This window comes from Ailuropoda melanoleuca, chromosome 8 (genome assembly GCF_002007445.2).
Source record: "Ailuropoda melanoleuca isolate Jingjing chromosome 8, ASM200744v2, whole genome shotgun sequence".
In the NCBI taxonomy this organism is placed as follows: domain Eukaryota; kingdom Metazoa; phylum Chordata; class Mammalia; order Carnivora; family Ursidae; genus Ailuropoda; species Ailuropoda melanoleuca.
In genome coordinates this window covers 55,798,213-55,823,404 of record NC_048225.1, presented here as the reverse complement: position 1 = coordinate 55,823,404, position 25,192 = coordinate 55,798,213, and the positions used below count along the sequence as shown (strand labels likewise).

The 25,192-nt window shown below is 44.2% G+C and overlaps 2 long non-coding RNA genes and 1 other non-coding gene across 3 annotated transcripts in view; 1 reads left to right on the top strand and 2 right to left on the bottom strand.

Moving 5' to 3' along the window:
- The first annotated feature begins 118 nt into the window (after positions 1 to 118).
- LOC109490886 lies at positions 119 to 12,772 on the top strand. The gene is made up of 3 exons (XR_002144230.2): positions 119 to 172; positions 8,741 to 8,864; positions 9,909 to 12,772. It is a non-coding gene; the product is annotated as an uncharacterized LOC109490886 (long non-coding RNA).
- Positions 1,683 to 1,789, bottom strand: LOC117803662. Its single transcript, XR_004627599.1, has one exon. It is a non-coding gene; the product is annotated as a U6 spliceosomal RNA (small nuclear RNA).
- Positions 4,215 to 25,192, bottom strand: part of LOC109490885 — a 35,712-nt gene continuing 14,734 nt past the window's right edge. Inside the window, exons 5-8 of the long non-coding RNA XR_002144229.2 lie at positions 21,545 to 21,681; positions 20,605 to 20,734; positions 18,953 to 19,016; positions 4,215 to 4,253 (exon numbers count right to left, since the gene is read on the bottom strand). This is a non-coding gene — a long non-coding RNA (uncharacterized LOC109490885). The remainder of the gene's footprint in view (positions 4,254 to 18,952; positions 19,017 to 20,604; positions 20,735 to 21,544; positions 21,682 to 25,192) is intronic.

Here is a 25,192-nt window from a genome sequence, read left to right as displayed (position 1 = left end):
TTTTTTCCGCAGCTGGAGAACAAATAAACTACATTTCCCAGAAAGCTATGGAACTCGCGTCACAATGACAGCCGACTTTAAGGACCCTGGTGCATGTTGGGAAATGGAGTTCGGGTGAGGGGGCGTGGGAAGAGCCGAAATGTCTGGGTGGAACGCGGAGATCAGAATTAAGGTACGAATCCCAGAGTTTCCTGCCAAGTTTAGTTAAAATATGCGACGCAGTTTCTGACTACTGCAAGTGAAACAGGGATCTTCAGCAGACGCCTGTTATGAAACGTATGCTTATTTCTTTTAGCCTATTTCTCTTTTTAGCCTGGGATAGCTTTTCAAAAAAGATGTCTAGGGTAACCAGTACACCTGTAATAGCAATTCTCTTTATTTTCCTACACAGACTTCCTTTCGGTTGAAGAGCTGTCTCCTAGTCTTGCGTTCTCTCGTGTTATTTTCAAAGGGTTTTCGCGTGGGTTGTCGCATCGTATCTCGTGATAGCTGCATACGGGGAAGCTGGGCAACGAATGTTATTCCTGTCTACAGCAAAGGGAATTTCAGCTCCGAGGTGGGGAAAAAATTGCTAATCAATCAATAAATAAAGCTCACGTCTTCTAACTTGGAGCCCAAAATCTGCACCCCCATTTCTTCCCTTTTTCAGACTGAACCCACAAGCAGGCAAAGGAGGAAGCTCTTCTTTTATGCCAGTCCCATCTCTTACTTCTGCCCTTCCTTTAGGTCTCTGCTCAAACTTCGTATTATCAGAGCCTTCTCTGACGATTTTATTTATAATAGCAATTCTCTTTCCCACATCCTTCCTATCTTGCCTGATTTTTCTTCACAGTACTTACCACCTGACATACTGAAAATTTGTTATGTTTATTGTCTTTCTCTAATAGAATATGAGCCCCACAAAACAGGGACTTTGTTTTTTCTCTCTTACATTACTAGCCCTCAGAACAATGTCCGGAACAATAAAGAGCTGCTCAATAAATATTCCTTTGGTAAAAGGATTACTCCCGCCTTATTATCATGGGGGAAATGAATATAAGCTTTGGAGTGCAGGCAGACCTGGATTTCAATTTTGACTCTTGCATTTACTATATGTGTGACCTTGGACAAATTTCCTTACCTTTCTCATTGTTAATTTCCTCATTATTATAAAAGATAATACTATCTACCTTCAAGAGGATTGCTTGTATTAAATGAGATAATATGTAGACCACCAACGTCCCTAGCTCACATTAGATCTTCCAGAAATGGCAGCTAACATTGTTTTCCCTGCATTAAGGGTGCATTGGATTCCCTACTCTAAACTTTTCAGTTTTAATTTAAATTCCAGTCGGTTAACATACAGTGTAATATTAGTTTCAGGTGTACAACATAGTGATTCAACACTTCCTACAACACTGGTGCTCATCACAGCAAGTGCCCTTCTTGGTCCACATCACCTATTTCACCCCACCCACCTCCCCTCTGGTAGCCATCAGTTTGTTCTCTACAGTTAAGAGTCTGTTTCTTGGTTTGCCTCCCTCTCTCTTTTTATCCCCCTTTTGTTTATTTGTTTTGTTTCCTAAATTCCACATATGAGTGAAATCATATGGTATTTGTCTTTCTCTAACTGACTTAATTCCGCTTAGCATAATACTCCCTAACCCCATCCATGTTGTTGCAGATGGCAAGATTTCATTCTTAAAAATATGGAACATTTAACGGATTTGTGTGTCATCCTTGGGCAGGGGCCATGCTAATCTTCTCTGTGGTGTTCCAATTTTAGTATATGGGCTGCCAAAGTGAGCACCCTACTCTAAACTTCTGGAGGGCAGAGATGGAGTTCCTCATTTCCGATCCTTTAGTAAGGCACTCAGTAAACAGCTACTAAATGGACGAATGACTTCTTAAAGTACTCGATAGCAAAAGCATTTTGACCTTCCTATTTTAAGAGATTCCCAGAACATCTTGTCTTATTAACCACTCTACTCACTATAGCAGCTTCACCCTCCCTGTATTCTTAGAATACTTGTGCTTCCCAACTTAGGGCTGGTCTCAGCCAGAAGGGCAATCTCTGACGTCCCATTATCAGGTGGGTCACAAGATGGTATGAGTGTGCAGTGCTCAACCCCTCCTACTTCAGGCGCTTTCCGGCACCCTTCAGTTTACTGAGTAACTTGCAATCGCTGCGTAATTCTCAAAGCACTTACCCATTGATTCCCTCATTTGATTTTCACAACATCCACGAGGGAGGTAAGGCAGGGTTGAAGGAGAAAAAAAGATAAAGTAATTAAGTAACCGGAGTAGGGAAGCTTTCTGGGTGTGACACAAAATTCAGAACCCACAATAGAAAAGATAGATATATTTGTCTCTACAAAAATAGTAATTCTGATAGTGAAATATACACAGTGAAAAATATACACAGCGAAAAAATGACAATACGGGAAAAAAACGTATCTGTAACCACAGTGATGAAGGGCTAAGTAATACAGAAAACTCCTATAAAATATCCAAAGGCTACCACACAAGAAACAAATGGACAAGGGCAATGCCTGTGCTGGCTTATACTGTGCCTTTGTGCAAAGTAAAGAACCGTCTCAGGATGAATTAGAAAAAGAGGCCTGAATGGTGTGCCAGATTTCACCTTCCACTTCCATGAACTGCATATCCAAACTTAGTAACCTCAAGCAAAGGACTTGACCAAAGAGCTCACAAGAAAAAAAATACAAGTTGTATTTTAACATATGAAAATATGCTCAACTATACCCATGATAAGACATGTACAAATTAAAGCTATATTGATCCGTATCTTACACCATAAACAAAAATCATCTCGAAATGGATTATAGACCTAAACGTAAAACCTAAAGTCTAAAACTTCTAGAAGAAAACAACAAAGAAAACCTTTCTGACATTCAGTGAGGCAAAGTCTTCTTAGCTACAATACCAAAACATCCATTAAAAAAAGATAAAATTTGACTTTGTCAAAATTAAGAACTTTCGCTCTTCAAAAGCCACTGTTAAGAGAATGAACAGAGGGCTACCTGGGTAGCTCAGTCAGTTAAGCAGCTGACTCTTGATTTCTGCTCAGGTCATGGTCTCAGGGTCCTGGGATCTAGCATCATGGGTCTCCATACTCAGTGGGAAGTCTGCTTTAGGATTCTCTCTCCCCCTCTGCCCTTTCCCTTGCTTGCACTCTCTCTCTCTCTAAAATAAATAAATCTTAAAGAGGGAGAGAGTGAGTGAACAGAGAAACCATAAAGGGGAGAAAATATTTGTAAATCATATATACAATAAAAGACTTGCACCAAATAAAAAGGATTCTCAAAACTCAATAGAGTAATAAGAAAATGACCCAATTTTTAACACAGGAAAAATATATGAATAGACACTTCACCAAAGTGAAATAAAATAAACACACAAAAAGACCCTCAATACCATTACCACTATTCATTAGGAAAATGAAAATAAAAACCACAGTAAATAACCACTGCATATCTACTAGAATGTCTAAAATTAAAAAGACTGACCCTACCAAATACTGGTGAGAATGTAGTGAGCTGCTAATGGGAATGAATGTAAAATGACGGAATTTCTTTGGAAAACAGTTTGGTGGTTTCCTTAAAAATTAAACATATAGCTACCATATGATGCAGCCATTCCACTTCTAGGTATTTACCCAAGAGAAAGAGAAACTGATGTCCATACAAAGACTTGGTCATGAATATTTTATTCGTGATAGTTAAAAGCTGGAAACAACCCCGGGCACCTGGCTGGCTCAGTTGGAGGAGGATGTGACTCTTGGTCTCAGGGCTGTGAGTTTGAGCCACACATTGGCTGTACAGATTACTTAAAAATAAAATCTTTAAAACAATAACAAAAACAGGTGATTAGTTTTTTTTTTTTAAATCTGCTACAAGCAAAAAGAAGCAACCTAAATGTCTATTGAAACAAGAATGTATAAACAAATTGTAGTGGATCCATACAGTGGAATACTACTGCTTAGCAATAGAAAGGAATCAACTACTGATAGATGAAATGACATGGATAAATCTCAAAATAATTATGCTGAGTGATAGAAGTGAGATTAAGAAAAAAGACTGCAGGGGTACCTGGGTGGCTCAGCAGGTTAAGCAGCTGCCTTTGGCTCAGGCATGATCCCAGGGTCCTGGGATCCCGCTGAGTAAGGCTCCCTGCTTAGCAGGGAGTCTGTTTCTCCCTCTTCCTCTGAAGCTCCCCCTGCTTGTGCTCTCTCTCATTCTCTCTTTTTCTCTCTGTCAAATAAATAAATAAAATCTTTAAAAAGGAAGGAAGGAAGGAAGAGAGAAAGAAAGAAAAAAGACCGCATGCTGTATTATCCCATTTGTATAAGAGTCTAGAAAATAAAATCTAATTTATAGTACACAAAGCAGACCAGGGGTTGTATGGGGGTGGGTGGGAAGGGAGGTGTGGGGGGAGAAGGATTACAAAAGGATATAAGGAAACCTTTGGGGATGATGGATATGTTTATTATATTGGCTGTGGTGATGGTTCACAAGGTCACAAATATAAAAATTCATCAAATTTATACTTTAAACATGTGCAGTTTATTGCATGTCAATTACACCTCAACAAAGTGTTTTTAAAAACTATAAGATAAGGGGCACCTGGGTGGCTTAGTTGGTTAAGTGTCGGACTCTTGATTTTGGCTCAGGCCATGATCCCAGGGTTGTGGAATAGAGCCCCACACCCAGACTATGAAGCCTGCCTAAGGAGTCTCTCTCTCCCCCACCCCCACCCCCAGCGCTCTCACCCACACTCTCTCTCTCGCTAATAAAGAAATGAAATACAAATTAAAAAATAAAATAAAAACTGTAACATAAGAGGTGCCTGGCTGGCTCAGTCAGCGGAGCATGCAACTCTTGATCTCGGGCTTATGAGTTCGAGCCCCATGGTGGGTGTAGAGGTAACTTAAAATAAAAAAACCCAAACTATAAGACGTGGTTCACCTATCAGATTGGCATATATATATATCTTCAAATATATTTTAAGCATATATATTAAGTATATACATATAGTTAAGCATATTATATATATAATACCTGTGGCAAGTTTGTGAAGAAAAAGACACATTGTTCGTAGGAATGTAAATGGGCACAACCTCAACAAAGGGCTAGCTGACCACAATATCAAACATCGGAATTTAAAATATAGATAGACTTGCCATGTGTAAAATGAGGAATGTTTTGGGCTATTTGAAATAGCGAGAGGCAAGAGAAATATCCCAAACAGTCCTCACTGGAAACTGGCTGAATATCCATCAATAGTTTGATTAAATACATTAAGGTACAGCAAAACTATGCAATATTATTTCTTTAATGGAGTAAAGCTTATCTCTTTTAATATGGAACACTCTGAGATACTTGAAGTAGAAAAAAAAAATCAAGGCACTGAACAGTTGTATACAACCATTGGTGTTACTGAAAAATTAGATATGTACATTTATGTGCTTAAATACTTAGGATATCTATGGAAGGGTAATAAAAACAGTTGCCCTTGGGGTGGACGAAATGGAGCGGCGGGTGGGGGGCGGNACAGCAAAACTATGCAATATTATTTCTTTAATGGAGTAAAGCTTATCTCTTTTAATATGGAACACTCTGAGATACTTGAAGTAGAAAAAAAAAATCAAGGCACTGAACAGTTGTATACAACCATTGGTGTTACTGAAAAATTAGATATGTACATTTATGTGCTTAAATACTTAGGATATCTATGGAAGGGTAATAAAAACAGTTGCCCTTGGGGTGGACGGGCGGGGGGGGCGGGTAAGAAGAGAAGTAGAGCTGGAAGGAGGGTTTACTTTCCGTTGCACACAGCTTTTGAATTTTGTACCATGTGCGTATACTGCCTGTTCAATCAAATCAACCAATCAATCAACCAATTTCTCTTATTTCTATATCAATATTCACTTTACATTTACTTCCAGTATCAGGTAGCGGGAGTACATTTAGTTTCAGACGGCCGCATCACTTCTCATGTGGAAACACTGACATCTTGTGGACTTTTAAGATAGTGCTGCTAAATATCATTAAAACCAGGAAGAATTTTCACCATTCCACTCCACCCCAGTCCCTTCCTTCCAATACATACTTGTTAATGCCTACCCTGTGCATTTGTCCAACCCTTTTTTTTTAAAAAGATTTATTTATTCGACAGAGATAGAGACAGCCAGCGAGAGAGGGAACACAAGCAGGGGGAGTGGGAGAGGAAGAAGCAGGCTCATAGCAGAGGAGCCTGATGTGGGGCTCGATCCCATAATGCCGGGATCACGCCCTGAGCCGAAGGTAGACGCTTAACCGTTGTGATGCCCAGGCGCCCCTGTCCAACCCTTTAAAGCAAAGTTTCAGTAATATTGAACCTCATTTCTAGAACATCTGTGAAGTGCCAGGCACTGAAACCACAGTCACACACAAGGCTCGGAGCTCCGGACAGCAGGCAGTCCGCAGACATCATTGCAGAGCGCAAAGTACTCCAACTGAGACAATTCAGGTTATCCCGGGAGCCCACAGCAGGCTGGGTGGCCAGGGAAGGCTTCCTAAAGGAAGAGACATCTGAGCTGAGCTCTGCAGGAAGAGCCACAGTTGACTAGATAAAAGGGAATATTATAGCTAGCTGGCAGGGCCCTTGGAGAATGGGTCACTGCGAAAGGAACACTCTGGAAATTCACAGGGGCAATACTTCTTTTTATCAATGTGTGTTTGAGGAACTGTGTGTTCAGTGTGGCTGAAGCATAGAGTAGGAGAGGCTAAGAGGTGAGAAATGAGGCTTTATTTCATAACCAGAGAGGTTAAAGCAACTTACTAGGTTCTCTCAGCAAGTACAGTAAACCCACAACTAGGGACACCTGGATGGCTCAGTTTGTTGGGCGTTTGCCTTTGACTCAGGTCATGATCCCTGGGTCCCGGGTCCTGCGATCAAGTCCTGTGTAGGGCTCCTTGCTCAGTGGGGAGCCTGCTTCTCCTTCTGTCTGTTGTTTCCCCCTGCTTGTGCACTTTCTCTCTCTGACATAATAAATAAACAAAATATATATTAAAAAAAAATAAACCCAGAACTAAATGACTCCACTACTTCTCCTCTTTCCCACCATTAAGATTTTGCTCTGTGAGCCTCTCCTGGGCACCAAACCTAACGCTCTGCTCCTCTCTCCGTCGCTCAGTCCCTGCCTCCCTTTCACCTGTCTTCCTTCCTTCCTTCCCTTTCTTCCTTCCATAATGCTTATTTCTGCAGCCTGGCGACTAGGGAGGAGCAAAGGAAGGCTTTGGGGATCATAAAGTGATCATTCAGGTCGCAGAGGAGCTCTCCACTCTGGTTTTTGTTGATTCTGGTCCTGTTGATAGGGTTAATAGATGAGAATGACGCGGCATCAGAGCCACTTTCCATCCCTCCAGCTCAGCACAGCTAGGGAGCAGCCTGGGGTAGAGTTGGGGGGAGCCTCAGGACTGAAAGCTGTGTCTCTGGGTGGTGGCCCTCCCTCTACACATGTGCCAATCAGTGTGTGTGTGTGTGTGTGTTTACAGACTGCTCCAATGGGCAAGACTCTACTTTGGGGGCTTATGCTATATTAACTTGCTTAACTCTGCCGGCAATCCTGGGAGGACGATATCATCTCCATTTTACAGGGAAAAAAACCAAAATGTGTGTGTGGGGGGGTGATTTCACCAGTGTCCCCCAGCTTGTAAATGGCAAAACTGGGTCTCGAATGGTCTGCATCCGAAGCCCGGACTCTTAACCACTACGAAATCCTAGCTCACAGGAAATAAGAGGGGTACATGTAATAGACACTTCTGGAGTGTGCCTGAGGTTTGGAGGAAGAGAAGAACAAAGGATCATCAACACGGTGCTGAGTCAGTAGGACATGCTCCGAGCTGGGGTGTGAGGGTGTCCTCCTGCATAACTGAACCGAAGGCACAGCACCTGAAAGCGAGGAGGAAAAACCCCCAGCAGGAAGGAATTCCCAGAAGCGTCAGCGATTCCTTGACAACTGGTGAAATGACCACCATCACTTCACCAAGCTCGAAGGGGCTCTGAGCTCTCTGACTCACAGGCACAATGCAAACCCCTTCTCATTTATCTGACATTCTTCACTCTATGACTTAACTAGAAAGCTGATAGAACAAAATCTTAAAAAGACAAAGGAACAGATGAAATTCTAGAGCACGTATTTTTGATACTAAGGAGGGTGGACTCTGGCCTAGATCTGCTTGGCTGCGCCTTCCCCCCAATCTCGTATTTGTCTTGTTTGGATGTTGGAGCGAGAGCTCCTTTAACTCCTGTCACAAAATGGCTTCTCTGGAAGCAGGAGCCAGAGATGGAGTTTGGGGTACCAGACGGTTATCAGGGAATGTGAAAAATAAGACAACAGGCTCAAAACAAACTTGTTTATGCTACGCCCATGTCACCAAACTGAGACTTAATTAGAGTTTTGGCTCCCCCAGAAATGGAATCTTAAACCAGCCAATCAGGAATCGCTGGAGGTAATCTGCCAGATGAATCCCCCCATCCCCTATTGAAAGTAACCTTGCAGTGACCAATCCGTTTTCTTGCCTAGTGTAACTTCCTGTTCCTGTTCCCTTCTGCCTTTAAAAGTCTCCCATTTCATACAGTTTCTCAGAGCTCCTTTCCACATGCCAGATTGGATGCCGTCTGATTCATGAATCGTTGAATAAAGTCAGTAAGATCTTAAAAACTGAGTCTGAATTTTGGTTTTTTTTTTCCACAGGATCCACATCTGTAAAGATAGGGGAGTGGAAGGAGGGAGCAGGGTTAGGCGGAGGAAGAAACTGAACTGCTCTACTGACCTGCCCAAGTCTTGGCCAACCTGGAGTTACTCTGGAATATTGCATGTCGGTATCCTGTGTCTGGCTGGAATGGCTCACTCAGTCACTGGGGAGGGCTGCTTAGGCAGATCCTGAAAGAGCGGACAGCCATGTCTGCATCCTGACCACGTTCTCTGCATCTGGGCAGCAAGTCCTTCCTTGAAGGGGGACCTGAGCAGTGTATCACCATGACTACCACCACGCGTAACATTATTCATTCACTCACGTATTGATCATTCCATGAGCTCTGTGCCAGCTGCTATGCTGACTGCCGGAGGGCAGGAGGGGATAAGGCATGGAGCAGAAGCAAATCCTATCCTGAGTTTAGTGGAGGAATTGGATACTTAGGGAGCAGGGTGGTAGGTCCAGGGGGCAATGAGAGTGTCGAGACCTGGGTCACTGCTCTTGTGGGGGATGATCTCTGCCAGAGGTCCTGCTCGGTTGAGCTTCTCAAGGAGTCCGCATCTGCTCTCTCACCACACGCATGCCATCTGTGTCCTCTTCCATTCCACTAAACTGCTCTTCCTGAGAATCTTCCCGTCCATCACTCTCCCCAGTGGCGGTCTGTGTGTAGACTTCATATCTGAACGTTGTGATGGCTGTACTGGATTCTGTTACTTCCTTGAGTCAGAAGGCAGGAAGTGGTTTCTCTCTCTTGAACTAGCTGTAAAGAGCCAGAGGTGTAAGAGGGCAGAGGGAGAGGGATTTGGGAGCAGGGAAGGGGGAGCCTAGGTAAAAGGGGTCTTGGAGCCCTGGAGAACAAGCTGCACTGGGGAAGTGAGATTTTTGACATACGACTACACTGCCTGTTCTGCAGAGCTCCAAGACCCCTCTTACCTGCCTTCCCACTTCCCTGCTCCAAATTCTCTCTCCATCTGCCCTCTTACCTGTCTGGCTCTTTACATCTAGTTGCAACTAGTGGGATTGTAGCTTGTTTTGGTAATCCTTGTATATTAAATTTTAATTTTATTATTTTATTTATATTTATTTATATTTATATTTTCATATTCATTTATTGTACATTTATATTTTATATTTAACTTTTATTTTAATTAACTTTTTATTTTACAGAGGTTGCAGCTGGCTACCATTTTTAACGGAATGGATTTACTGTGGAATACAAAGGGGTCTCAGCGGTGCAAGGAGTAACTGTATCAGAGCCTACGGTGTCCTATATCACTTCACCTTAGCTTACCTCTGATTTTAGCCATTACCACAGCTGACAGTTCTTTGTGATTACAAACTCATTTTGTGCTGACAGCATCCCCCCTCAAGCAGGAGTCTGTTTGCATGGTCACATAATGTGTCAGTTTCTGATATTTAATCTCTACCAGAACCCAGGGGCAAGTTAAGATCTGCTTTTCAAATGGAGGACAGCCAGCAGAAAAGGGTATAGTTTTGCTTCAATCCCCTAAGGGTCTGCACTGTGATTATCTTATCTGGGTTTTGGCAGAGGCTCTCCCTATTGCTACAGACACTTCCCACACCATTGGGTCCGCTGGGTCTCAAGCCCTAGCTTAAACAATTTACGCCTGCTGCCAAGGCTTTCCTGGCCCCAGGCCCCACTCAAAACTAGCAATCCTGCGGACTACTTGGTAAATGGGTTGGAGCAACATGCTCCCGGGTAGTACCTATGTTGCCTCCAAAATCCAAACAGGCTTATCATCAAGCTCTGTGCCTCTGTAGCCAGGGTGGTCAATTCAAGATGAAGCAACCTGCTTCTCATTTTAATAGCTATATTTCAACATGCCCCAGGCAACTGGACCCCTAGAAACTTCATCCACGTGTCAGGTCCCTGAATTTTCATTGAGTTGACCTCCCGTCCTCTGAAAGGCACCTGTTCTACCAAGTATCTGGAATGCTTACTACTTCCTGCTCAGCAGGCCCAGTTAGCATAATATCATCAATGTAATGGACCAGCATGATTAACTGTGGGTTATCAAGATGACAGAGGCCTCCTCTGGCTATATTTATTCCAGAAAGCCAGAGGCTGACACAGCCATGAGAAAAAGTGAAATAATACAGCTGTCATGCCACCTTGGAGACAGATTGCTTTGGGGCTGAAAAGAGCTAGATAGGTTTGCTAAAATAAAGATACCACATCCAGGTTGCAGCTGTAATTGGATTCGCTAGCTGATTACGTATACAATAATCCATAGTCACTCTCCAGAATCCATCAAGCTTTTGCATCTGCCAAAAGGACAAATTAGACGGGATTGTGGTAGGAATAACTACTCTATCTTTCAAGCTCTAATCCTTGCAATTTCCTCAGGAATGCATTACTATAACAATGCCAGGGAGGAAGGTGGTTTTGTTTCCTCAATAGGTGGAATCCATAGCTCTGGGCAACTACAAGGTGGTTGCAGTAGGATTGTCCCTGATCACTATTATTCCTAATGACCCACACCCACTCGTAGAATTCATGTTTCCTGTTCCGTTATCGTAGGCTCCTACAAGTTCCTATTCCTGCCTGCGTGTATGTGTGCGTGCTTCTACCGGGTAACTGGAGGCTACGACTGTGGTTTGCTCACTATGGGCTCCACGCGCCAACGGACCAACAGACAAAGATATTTCTATAGTGCCAGGGGTAGTCGACCCTGATTCACATGAATAGCAAGGATTGCTACTTCACAATGGATAAAGGAGCATGTCTGCAATTCAAGGGAATCACGGGGGCAAGTCCGGCTGTGTCTCTGCCCAGTGGTAATGATGTGGGAGAGCTAGGTTCTTGTCTCATGGGAGAGGAGTCTCGTGGATGAAGGAGAGTGAGTAAATCCTTGTATTAAGCAAGGATACAGAAAAAGCTTTCAGGAGTGATGGGGTCCCAACAGGGTTGCCACCAAGGGCTTTTAGGGATGGTCTTTTATAGAAAGCTAACCAGGGAATTTAAATCTTTCCCACATCTCTATTGATAACACCATTGAGTAAGGACTAGTGGTAACACCTTCAATGGCTTACTTCCCTTTTAGGGTCCAGTAATTCTTGGTTGGTCACAAGTAGCTGTTAAAACGAAACCTCGCCTCTGACACCTAGGGCAGGGTGGTCTGTTTTGTTCCCTTATCTCTGGTTTCATCTCCCACATTTTGAATTTTGGGAGCCTGATCCCATGGCCCCCTACGTCTCTCTCCCTGCCCAGCCCCACCTGTCCCTTACTCAGTAACTCTGAATGGGCAATTGCCACCATCGCCTGGCAAGAGCAAGGTGAGGGGGCTGAAGGTCTGGCTCATCCCACCAGGCAAGTAACCCAGACCAGCAAAAGTGCTGGTTGAGAGTGAGGGAAACCTAGAATGGTTGTTAGAGCAGGAAGATGAGTATCAATTATGGCCCTGGGACCAGCTGTAATAAAGGGATTTAAGTTGGTCTTATAGTCCCTTTTTAAAGAGATGCAAGGGGCCATCAGTTTGAAGAATTAGATTTACACTTCTCTCTTGGGGAAAAAGTGACAGCATTATTTTTCCCCACACGAGATCCAGATATAAATGGGTAAGAACAGATCTAAGTGGCATAATGGATGGTACAAGAGCCAGTTTATTTCACCCCAGATGTCCTCAGCCTGACTTGCCCAGTCCTCGCCCCAGGACCTAAGCCACTTGCCGTATTTTCTGGCCAGACTGGCCGTAGGGATGGCCTATTCCATTCCAGTAGTCACAGCCCTGACCACTGTATCTCCCAGCTCTGGTTGTCTTAGGCTCCCCGTGGGGTTCAGGAGCAGGTGTCAGCACAACTTCTGTCACGTCCACTGCCATGGGAGCCACAGCAGCTCCTGCACCAGGTCTGACCCAACTGGACCCTTGGGTGCTCTGGCTCCCCACTCACTTCCCAGAGGGGTCAAATACGCAACCTGCAGATGGGAAGGAATTACTGTCCCATGCGGAGGATTCTGGCCAATGAGGGAAGGCACCCACAGATAAATGCCACCCCCCCCCGATTGTTTTTAGTTGCTGTGGTTCCATATGGCTTCTCTGGAAGGGTCCTGTAAGCAATCCTGGTCAGCACGCCTGTAAAGATGGTGCCAGCTCAGTACAGCACTACCTTGTACGTGTTCTCTTGACTTCTCTGATTATTCCTTTTTCCTCGCTCCTGCGTCTTTCCAAAAAAAGCATCAACACATGTTTTGCCTCAAGTCAGCTCTGTGTTCTAGAAAATCTGGGTTGGGGCGCCTGGGTGGCACAGCGGTTAAGCGTCTGCCTTCGGCTCAGGGCGTGATCCCGGCGTTATGGGATCGAACCCCACATCAGGCTCCTCTGCTATGAGCCTGCTTCTTCCTCTCCCACTCCCCCTGCTTGTGTTCCCTCTCTCGCTGGCTGTCTCTATCTCTGTCAAATAAATAAAATCTTTAAAAAAAGTGTATTTTAGAAAATCTGGGTTAGGAAAGAGGTGTAGTCAGAGAATGGAAAATCTAAAATTGAAATTGTGGCGAGACTAAAGTCCTTGTAAGGACAAAGTCTAGAATGCAACCACGGAAGCGAATGGATTAGACAGAACGGAAGGCAAGTTCACCGACAAAGAGTATCGAGGAACCTACGAATCCAGGGCACTGGAATATCATCAGTGTGGATATGGAATTCCCCAAGAACGATGCTGGAGTGTTAGAGTGATCGAGGGGCTAAAATCTTCTAAGCATGGGGAGGAGGGCAGAGACGCCTGCATACAGAGGGGATGTGGATAGTCTCGTCTCTTCCTATTATGGATGCGAGGGCACTTGGGATTAGCAATGAGGAACAAGGAGAACATGTAACACAGCTCCAGGCCCAGTGCTGCGAGGGCTGTAGGACAGCAAGCAACTACCTCTTGAGAGGATTTCAAAGAAAGCAGGATCTCCAGACCAAAATCACGTTGCAGAGCAAGAAGATGAAGAGAATATTAGTAGCAGAGGGCAAGGATGCAGAATATTCTGCTGTGGAATGGCCTTGAGCTCCAAGGGCACAGTGAGTTTTCAGGGGGAGTTACGGTAGATGGGGTCAGAAAAGCTGAAGTACAAGGCACACAAGGATGGGACCTGGGAATGAGCATGGTTTGGGGGCTGCAGGCACAGGACAAGGGGCTGGGTGAGAGCCATCCTGAGGAGCCCAAGGCCGAGAGAGGGGAGCAGCTGGGGAGGAAGAAGGAAGGAGGAGAGCAGCTCCGGGGCTGGTGCCAGTGCCGAGTGTGCATCTCTGGCCCTGCTTGAAAAGGGCAGCCCCGCAGGCATGGGGGATGGGTCCTGCTCTGAAAGCAAGAGTTCCTCCCCTGGGACTTCTGTGGGTGGGGAGGCCTCTAGGAGAACAGAGTGTCCTTCCTCCCCCGCTGAGTGTGCCTACTAGCCCCCTGCCGGTCACAGTGACAGAAGCACTGGCTGCAGGGACTGCATGTGCTGACTGTGGGCTGACCGGTCTGTGTTCTGTCCTTTGGTTCTGCATTCTGGCAAGTGACTGTTTTCGTCTGCTGGTATTTGCTGGATGCCTGCTTATTCCTGACACCTTCCTATCCTTTTCATTCCTTCCCCTGTTTTACATAATTCTTTAATCTTTATCTTATGAAAAGGAGTCTATTTTTAATTTCTTGACATTTCTCTCATAACCTACCATTCTTTTCCTGTAACTGACTCCTTCTCTTACCTTAACTGACTTCGTACAGTTTGAGCGTGCTCAGCCTAACACGGCTAGCCCAAACTGTTTCTAACGTGCCCAGCAATGTACAAACTTCCCTCCTCCTCTAGTCAACTCTTCAGAAGGACTTGGTGACCTGTAGGCAATAATCTGAATTTACTGACTTCGTATTAGATTTCTCTTAATGAACCTTGCTACTTCCTTTCTTCTAATGCAGATTTCCTCTCTGCTCAACAAGTCCACACCCAGTATTTCCCCAACTTTTAGTTATACTTTTCCATCTTCCACAGCACTTCCCTCATCTTTTACAAAATTCCAACCCCTCCCACCCTCTACAAGCACCCTCCTCCCATGTATAGCTATTTCCCACGTTTACCCTGTGTCTTTCCAGGATTTCTTTTCTCCTCAAACCTACTCCTATCGTTTATATTCTGGAGTCCGCCCAAAATACCAGTGCGTGACTCATGTAGTTTGGGATGGTCAATATAACATTTTAAATCAATAATATTGCAAACTCTTGCCCATTCCTACCACCTTTTAGTTCCTTTTGTGAAAGCTTCCTCTATTTAGGATTTCCAGCTAGTCAAAACCCAGCTAGTGCCTCTCATCAGCCAGAGGAAGCCTTCTCGATGCTCGAGTATTCTCAGGCCACTTTATCACCATAGAAAGAATTTTTTTTTCTTTTGGCTTTTTACCCCCCTGTTTTGCATATCATGTCTCCATGTTACCTTAACCAAAGTTCTTGATACTTTTCTCTATTTTTTTGAGAGATACAGAGCAAGCTGGGGGAGGGAGAGGGAGAGAGGGAGACTCTCAAACCGACTCTCACTGAGCGTGGAGCCCGATGCGGGGCTTGATCTCACAACCCTGAGATCCTGACCTGAGCCAAAATCAGGAGTTGGACGCTTAACCGACTGAGCCATTCAGGCGCCCCCACTGTTAGTTTTCTCTAACATGAGATATTATCAGTCAACTTCACCCCCCTTTTTTCAGCTGATAATTTTTCCATTTTTCCACCAACATTGACATACAAACTTGTCAAAGCAAACCACAGCAGTTACTACGGCTCTGTCCCACCATTTTTCCAAGTCTCCACTCCACTCTCTTAACCCCCCGCTCAAGTATCCCTGGGCTCCAAAGTGTGTGTGTCCCTCCGACCTGACTCATAAGCACCATCGCATCCCATCATCCAGGACCCCTCTGAGAGTAACTTTCCCTCATGAGAGAGGCACGCACTTCACAAAGGTGAATGGAGACACAGACCCAAGGCTTCCCAAGGCTCCACTTCAACTTCTCTAGTTTTCGCCTTCTGAGTCTTAAAATTTAAATCTGTTTTCTTCCCCTGTATACTTTCCCTTTTCTTTGGTGCTTTTTTTGGTCATTGGTAGTTTTAGAACTGATCTCCACTTCCTCACAGATCCTAGGATACGTATCTTTTACATCCCTTTCTGATCCTCCCAAGGTGCTTATAACATCATTTTTGGTTCCTGTATTTATTGCATTTGTAACTTCAAATGCTAACTTACACCTTTATTTCGTGTTTCATAACATATAGACTGTATCTCTTGACCCCAGCTCTTATAGAAATAATGCCTTTGTTCTCCATTTACCTTTGCTTCTACCTTCCATCTGTTTCTATCATCTGTACTTTCATTTTTGTATTTTTAAGATTAAAAGTATTTATATTCTCGGAACGCCTGGGTGGCTCAGTCGGTTAATTGGTTAATCGTCTGCCTTTGGCTCAGGTCATGATCCCAGGGTCCTGGGATTAAGAGCCCTGCGTAGGGCTCCCTGCTCAGTGGGGAGCCTGCTTCTCCCTCTGCCTCTGCCCCTCCCCCTGCTTGTGCTCTGTCTCTGACAAATAAATACATAAAATCTTAAAAAGAAAGTATTTATATTCTCTTCTGTTGCCATAATACATTCTGTTCAATCAAAAAGTTGAAAATAAATAAGCAAATATATACAGTCTCTATCAGGTAAGAATATTTCTGTTTTATGCAAGAAGGAACTTGACCCAGATTCACTTACGTAAAAAGTGAGTTTATGGACTCACAGAAGAGCAAGTCCCAGAATAGGGTTGGCGATGGGTGTGGCTTAAAGCAGGAACTCATAAAATATCATCAGGACATAAGTCCTCTCCATCTTTTGGCTCTGCCCCCCGTGTGTCAGTTTCAGCCTCAGAGACGCTCTCTCTGCCCTGTAACTTTCATATGGCAGCCAGCAACTTCTAAGACTCCATCAGTCCAGATTTATGACCAGTAGGAAAGTGAAAATCTTTGCCTCAACATTTCCAGCTAACATCCTAAGTTTCCCTGTGATTGAACATCTTAGGGCGCATGCTGCCTTTTAACCAACATTGTCACCAGCAAGTGCTTTCTACTACTTGGCTTCAGCCTGGCTTGTGTGTTCCCTCCTGAGACTTGAAGGCAGAGCCCTACCCGGACCAAACGGATGACCGGAGAAGGACCCTGAGCTAGTTAGGAGATACATATCATGTAATTCTTTATTTCTTCCTAGTTTTCCTTTCTCTCCTCCAGGCACCAACTTTCCTCAGCCCCAAAGCCTAGCCCCCCTTCCCTCGCGAATATCAATTCTTATAAACAGAAGCCTGGGAGGGAGTTTCAGGCCTCCCACCCCCAAATTCTGAGTAAGCTCTCCTGGAACAGTCAGCTCCTGAGAACCTCTTGGAAAGGACCCTGAGGAGAGAATTATAGGATGGAGTCATCAGGGAAGGATTCTGAAGCAATTTTTTTTAGAGAGGGAAGAAAATAGTCTTCTAGAAATAAACATGGCTTTCATCACCTCCTGAAGTGTCTCCAGATTCTCAAGCACAGCAAATCTCTTGAATCCACATTTTCTGCAGCTTCACCTCCCTGGAGTTCCCCCTCCTCCTGCTCCAGCCTGTTCTGGCTGCAGAGCTCTCACCCCCAGCTCCCTTCATTACCCTCCTGGCTTGAAGTGCAAGTCTGCATCTTTGTGGCTTTACTCACTGGCCTCAGTTTATCCTCAGGAACTTCCTCATCGGGGATATGCTGGGAGATAAAGGTCCTTTTTCCTTGTTTGTCTGAAAATGTTTCTAGTCTACCCTTACACTTGACAAAAAATTTGTCAGGATATAAAATTAAAAGACTGAGAACATTTTCCATCAGAAATCTAAAGGCACGATTATTCTGTCATCTTCTAGGACTGACAACTACAGATGAGCAGTCCCATGTGAGCCGAATTTTCAAGTCTAATTTGGAAGTCACCTCTTTTTCATCCATCTTTGAAATTTTTAGAATCTTCTCTTTATTCACAGAGTTTTAAATTTCACAATGATTTAGGGATGCCTGGTTGGCTCAGTCAGTTACACGTCTGCCTTTGGGTCAGGTCATGATCCCAGGGTCCTGGGATCGAGTCCTGCATCACGCTCCCTGCTCAGTGGGGAGCCTGCTTCTCCCTCTCCCTGCTGCTCCCCCTGCTTGTGCTCTCTGACAAATAAAATCTTAAAATAAAAAAATAAAATTTCACAATGATTTATCAAAATGTGAGTCTTTTTTCATTCATGTGCTTGGAATATGGTGGATCCTTTCAGTCTGGTGACTTGTGTCCTTCAGGTCTTGTCCACCCAGTTTTATCCATTTGGAATTTCTATTACTGTAGTATCATGAGTCCTTTTTCTCAAATTTGTCTTTATCTTACAATTTTTCATTGAATTGCTTATCAATTATATATACTTAATTTCCAAAGCTCATTCTTGCTTCCTGGTTGTTCTTTCTCAGAGCTGTTTCAGCTCGTTTTATTTTGGTTACTCTCTTTCATCTTGTAGGCTTTCAAATATCTGGTAATACTAATTTATTTTTAGGAAAGAGCCACAAAGACCGGACTGGGACTCTGTGAATACGTGCTGGGCAATACGTGCTGGGCTTGTTTACTGAAGAGCCTGGCTCTCAGCTGGTCAGAGTGCAGACACTAGAAATACATGATCTCAACAATTGCTTGAGAGGCTGATGCCTGCCTGCTAGGGTTTCTGGGCGGGAATGGGGTGGGAGAGGGTGTAAGAAGGGTACAATGTTCTATCTATAGAACTTCAATTTTATTTCCCAGTTTCCACGCCCAAGTCTTCTTTTTTTCTGTGGCTATTCCCGGTGTTTCCTAGTCTCACGGTTCTCTTGGGTCCTGACTCTACCCAACTCTGTCTCCCACTCCTCTAACAATCCAAGCTGTTGCTTCCTGCACCTTGCATCATTAGGAACTACGACTCCGTCCGCTTCCTTTCTCTCAGAAATGTGTTGACATTTCTGCTACACTGATACCCCCCTCTTGTTTTCTCTTTGCTGTGCATTTATATCTTTTTTTCAGTCATATAATGGGTTTTCAGGTGGGAAGAGACAAACTTGTGTTTTCCCTCTTGAATCAGAAGTTAACAGATGATTGTGTATGAGCACTAAAAGCAAAAAAACATAAAAGGACTCCAACATTCAGTACCACCTGTCTCCTTAGAAGGAAACCCCAGGCATGCTCCCCTTCAAGACAGAGGAGACTCACCATGGACACACTGTAATGGCTCCTCTGGGCCATGGCTCAGCTCTGCAGGTCTCCATCTTCCCTGCTGCGAGGGGAAAACCACAGGAAATGATTGAGATGAAAGGATCTTCCTGATGGGACGGATGCAACAGCAATCACGTTGGCCGAGAATGTGACGGGGGCCTGATATTTTACAGGATTCTCTCTGTACCACTCCATGCTACCCTTCCGTCCCACCCCCACCACTCCTCAACAGTCCAGTTGAATCTGCCTCTCACTGGGCTTTTTTTCCCCCCCAAGCTTTCCCAGCAGAAGGGGTGAATGTATCATTCATTACCTTATTTTTTTTTTAAGATTTTATTTATTTATTACAGAGAGAGAGAGACAGCCAGCAAGAGAGGGAACACAAGCAGGGGGAGTGGGAGAGGAAGAAGCAGGCTTCCAGCAGAAGAGCCCAATGTGGGGCTCGATCCCAGAACGCCGGGATCACGTCCTGAGCCGAAGGCAGAGGCTTAACGACTGAGCCACCCAGGCGCCCCCATTACCTTATTTTTCTTAAGATTTAGTTATGTTCTAATACTCATTTACTTCCATGATTTAGTTTCACATAAGGACTCAAGTTTAATAAACTGTAACATAGGGGTGCCTGGTTGGCTCAGTCATTAAGCATCTGCCTTCAGCTCAGGGCGTGATCCCAGGCTCCTGGGAGCGAGCCTCGCATCTGGCTCCCTGCTCCGCTGGGAGCCTGCTTCTTCCTCTCCCACTCCCCCTGCTTGTGTTCCCTCTCTTGCTGGCTGTCTCTCTCTCTGTCAAATAAATAAATAAATAAATAAACCATAACATACGTCTAACTGTATCATGTTGACCAATACAAAATGGCTCTGCATTCCTGATACGTTCTGAGCCAAGACATACCTGTTATTTATATTCTGGACCTTGCCTCCATGTTAAGGAAGCGGAAAACTATCTGAAGATAAGATTGTCATATAAGATGAATCTGGCTTCATCTTTTAAAATGCAAACCCTCAAGTTTGAATGACCGCAAACATAACCTTATAAAATAGTCTTATTCTAGTAAAGTGGGTATTTGCCACAGAGAGCACCTCCTACCTCCTATTTACCACCATTACCTGTCACATTGTGGGTGCTTGATAGATGTTTGCTGGGCCAATGAGTATTGGGCCAGAACTGTTTAAGTACGTTTTGCTGGGGTCAGGACTCATTCTGGAGACCAGAATGGCACTCATTACACAGGCTACTGCAAGCTGTGGGAGACAGGTGTCTAAGAGGCTGAAGAATAAGGGAAACCTGTAGTTGAATGTTTGGAAAAGGGGAAGGAGCAATCACTAGCGTTACCTTTTCAGTTCAAGCTGAAGAGGATTCTGGTTCTGAGTTCATTTAAAAGGTACAGGATGTTTAGAGAACATTATTTTTAACAGCGGAAAACCAGAAACAGAATGAATGTCTAACACTAAAAGAAAACAGTTACTGGATAGAATAATAATGTAGTCTTTTTAAAAATAGGCTCTGTTTTTAGAACAGTTTTAGATTTACAGAAGAATCGAGATGGTCGTACAAGGAGTTCCCACATATCCCACACCCAGTTTCCCATATTACTGAGATCTTACATCAGTGTGGTACATTTCTTACAATTAACGAATGGATACTGATACCTTATTATTAACCAAAGTCCATGCTTTATTTAGATTCCTTTAGGTTTTTGCCTGCTGTCCTCCTTCTGTTCCAAAATCCCATCCAGAATACATTATGTTTAGCTGTCATGTCTCCTTAGGCTTCCTTTGACTGTAACAGTAGTTATAATGTAAGTTTTTTTAAAATGATGAATTTACAAAAAAAAAAATGTGAATGAATTTACATAAGGGAATAAAGACCAAAAAGGAACACAAGGAAACAAAAATACTGTGTTGAGGCATCAAGGTTATGGTTGAAATGTACATATTTATATTATTTTCTTTTTTTTAAATCACATTCTAATTAATGTTGGTTCAATTATAAATTCTCAACTCTTCACCTCTACCTCTCTGCATCACATTTTTACAGTTTTTGACTCACAGATAAGCACCCTGCAGACATCAGCTCCAAAACAGCTGATGGGGACGTACAGGCAGGCCCCCGGAGTCTCCCTTGAGGTTAGACTGGATGCCCTGAACTGTGAGCAGAATGACACTTCTTCTGAAGTCTTCATCTCTTCCTCCCCCCATCATTTTGATACTGAGATAAAGTAGGTATTTGAACCTCACCTTTAGGGAAGCTTCTCAATTTTTGAGGCTAGACATCTAATTCTTTAATACTATTTAGGGAATACACACCATGTGGGGTTTTTTCTCTAGTTTTCTTTTTTCTCTCCCCCAGGAACTTTCCTTTTCTCCTTTCTTCAGCCTCAAAGCACTACTCCCCGCCATTTGTAACTAATTCATGCACCTCATAGGTCTAGACTCCGCTTACACTCTGCTGGGAGACTCTGCCACCCAGAAGCGTGGAGAAGACTCAGAGTAGAGGCAAGAGCAGAGCAGACTTTTTGGAACTTCAAGGGTTTTGAAGCCACTGTGCAGAAGCCAAAGGCCTTGGGGGAAAGGGTGTTCAGAAACTCACCACCTTCTTTCCTCTTCTTCCTGGGAACACACCTGGAGTACCTGCCCAGCCTCCCATGCGGGTGGGCGTGGTCACAGGACCGAGTTCAAGCCAGCCGAATCTGGGCAGAAGTGGTGTATGTCACCTCAAGGCCTGGCCTGTAAATAAAAGTCTTCTCAAGTGAGGAATGTTGGTGAAACAGAAACGATCATGGTCACCCAGCCTTACCATCTATCTGCTCAGCATACACGCCTGTCTTCTCATACATACAAGCCCACGCGCCCCATGAACGTAATCCACATATTGCCTCAAACTCGCTTAGTCACATGCAACTTCTGCATCCAGCTCCAGGTTTGGGATCTCCGGGTACCACTTGTATCGGGTCTGGATATTGTTTCTCCCATTCCAGCAACCCCTGAATGAAGTGATGACGGCTCCCTGCCTTCCACCCAGCAGTTTTGAAATTTCAAGTCTGTCACTAGCAACACTTCATTTCTGTATTATCAGGCCTCTCGGGTGACAGAAATCCAAGGTGTTTGGCAAAGTGAGATAATCCTGAAGCCAAAAGAGAATTAACTTGGTCTCTGTGGGATGTGGCACCTATAGCATTTAGATTCAGAATCTGTGGGGGGAGGCCGGGAGGAGGCTGACTCTGGAGACGAATGAATGGAGAGGCCTTGCACTTGCAGAGTCACAGGGACAGCTTTCGGCTTTCAGATCCCACAACCCCCCACCCCCACCCCCTGCACCGTCTGCCTACACGTCCCTCTTGGGTTCTCTGAAGCATGTTTGTGTTTTTATAATAATTAACCCTCCCTTTCTGCCTCCCAATTTTTTTTTTGGCTTAATTAATTTGAATTGGTTTTCAGAAATTCTCATTAAAGAATCCTAAAACGATGAAGCAATGTGAAGCAATGTTTAGAAATGCCAAAGGAAGGAAGCATGTGCTAACGATCAGCGGGTTTCATCTACTTCAGGTCGAAAGAGTGGATTCCAAACCCAGGCACTGCAAATTCGCTAACGAGTCTCACTTTTCTTTCTATGAGGGCGTGATAATCACCTTTGAGAAATTCCCCTGTGGAGATTTATAGGGGAGCAATATCTTTAATTAACTGACATTTCATCAAGTCTGGAGATCCCTGCTAGAAAGAAAATCTTTGCTAACCCCTGAATCAGAGTTTTAGGTTACAAATCTTCACCATCATTCATTCATAACCTCCTCATTCTTGCCTCAAAGGGCTGTGCTTCTGGAATATTACTTTGGTAACAGATATAGCATCTATCCCCAGGGAGGAATCTGGACACTAAGAAACAAATTAGGAAGTAACTGCAACAATGAAAGGGAAATATTTTCCCTCAAATCTTGGCAAAGTAAAAGAGGGAATGGGGGCATGTGGGTGGCTCAGTTGGTTAAGCATCTCTCTTCGGCTCAGGTCATGTTCCCAGGTCCCTGGAATTGAACCCCAGTCAGGCTTCCTGCTCAGCGGGAAGCCAGCTTCTCCCTGTCCCTCTGCTTGTGTGTGTACTCTCTCTCTCTCTGTCAAATAAATAAATTTTTAAAAAATAAGTAAATAAATAAAAATAAAAGAGAGAATGGGTTCGGGAGATGCACAGATGGGATTTCACAACTGAGCAGGTGTGAGATATGAAGGAGAGGCCTGAGTCAATGAGAACCCAGGGCTCCATCTGCAGCATTTCATTGTGTTAATGTATAATTAAAATTAAGTTACATTACATTTTACCCTTCATATTGGCAAAAATTAGAAAGCTAATTAGGGGGCGCCAGGGTGGCACAGCGGTTAAGCGTCTGCCTTCAGCTCAGGGCGTGATCCCGGCGTTGTGGGATCGAGCCCCACATCAGGCTCCTCTGCTATGAGCCTGCTTTCCTCTCCCACTCCCCCTGCTTGTGTTCCCTCTCTCACTGGCTGTCTCTATCTCTGTCGAATAAATGAATAAAATCTTTTTAAAAAAAAAAAGAAAGCTAATTAATGCTAAATGTGGTTGGGGATAAAGAAATACAGGGCCGCAGATACACTGCCAGTGGCAGCACAGCCTGTGCGATCATTCTGGACCCCAATCTGGCAGTACTAGGTGAAATTAAGATTACCTGTGCCTTATTTACCCAATTATTTTCCTGAGCCTATATCCAAGGGATGTTCTCACACGTGTTGAAGGGGAGAGGTACAAGGGCGCTCATTGCAAGTGTTTTCTTTAAGTAGAGAGTGGGAGGCAATCTACTTACCTGTCACTGGTGGACTGAACAGGTAAAATGTGGGGGATGCTCCCAACGGAGCACGCTGTATCAACCAGAAGCAACCAACTAGGTGTACTTCAGCACCACGGCTAGATCTCAGAACCACAGGACTGGATAAAAAAGAAATAGTGAGCAGGGGCATCTGGCTGGCTCAGTCAGGAAAGCATACGACCCTTGATCTCAGGGTTGTGAGTTTGAGCCCCATGCTGGGTATAGAGGTTACTTAAAAATAAAAATAAAAAAATAGTAAGCTATAGCTTTTTACATAAATTGGCCACTTACAGGAATGAAAAATGTATGTACCTAACATAATACATTTTATAAGAAACATAACAAATAAAAGGATATGCATCACATGTATTAGAGTGTTGCCCATTTAGAGAAAAGAATGGGAGGAATGAGAATAAAAGAGAATAAATCAGTAAATGAAGAAGGGAGAGGCTTCGAGTGGACCAATAAGGACAGAGTGCCATGAATGAAGGAGCATTACAGACTCAACCCTCTGACCTGAGATGAGAAGAGACTTCCATGAAGGACGGAAATATCCCACAGTATCACTGAGACTTGAGGAACCCCTCGAGTGGCACTCTTCCTTGGAAGGTATGCTTTGATCAAAAGAAGCACATGTGGAAGAAAGGCAGGCAGAGAAGCCTCACAGATCAAGATGTGCTTGACCCTGTGAATGGCCATGACGCTCAGATCATGAGCACAGTAACAGTTACTAGGTTGAGACACAGGAGAAAGGCAGAAAACACGGTGGGAACAGGATCCAAATTTTTTGACTGAACGAAGGAAATGGATAATATGTCCCTGACATATCCAAGATGGGCATACTCGTTAGCGGAACTAACTTACCATGCTGAGAAGCACTGGGGGTTAAGGAGAGACAGCAACAAGCAAGATACGAGTTATCAAGTGAACTAAAAAATGACCGTCAAATTCACGTTGAAAATGTATTTTTCCTCAAGATTATAAAGGGTCAGCGTTCAAAAGGAACCAGGTAACTGGCAGTTCTGAATTGGAGAATTTCTGGGGTCTATGAGTAAGAAGATGGAGTCTCGAGGAAATGAAGTCCTCTTATGGAAATGAGAACTTAGGGGAAGGAGAGGGAAGAGTTGAGGATGGGGGATGGGGGTGGCTACAGTTGGGAGGGGGTGTGGGAGTGAAGACCCAAATTCTGCACTCAGCAAGAAGTATTCCAAGGGAGGAAGTAAAATTCCCTTAGAAACTCTGAAATTTAACCATATCCCGTAATTGTCCCCTGAACCCTGACACAGCTCTGCCGGTTACCTGAGCCTCAGATGGCCCCTCATCAAACTGGCGGCACCCAGATCCTCAGGACAGTGGGTGAGTATATTCCATTTTCCCACCTCTCTCTCATCTCCTAATTCAAGTTCCCCTGTGTCAACGGCCTC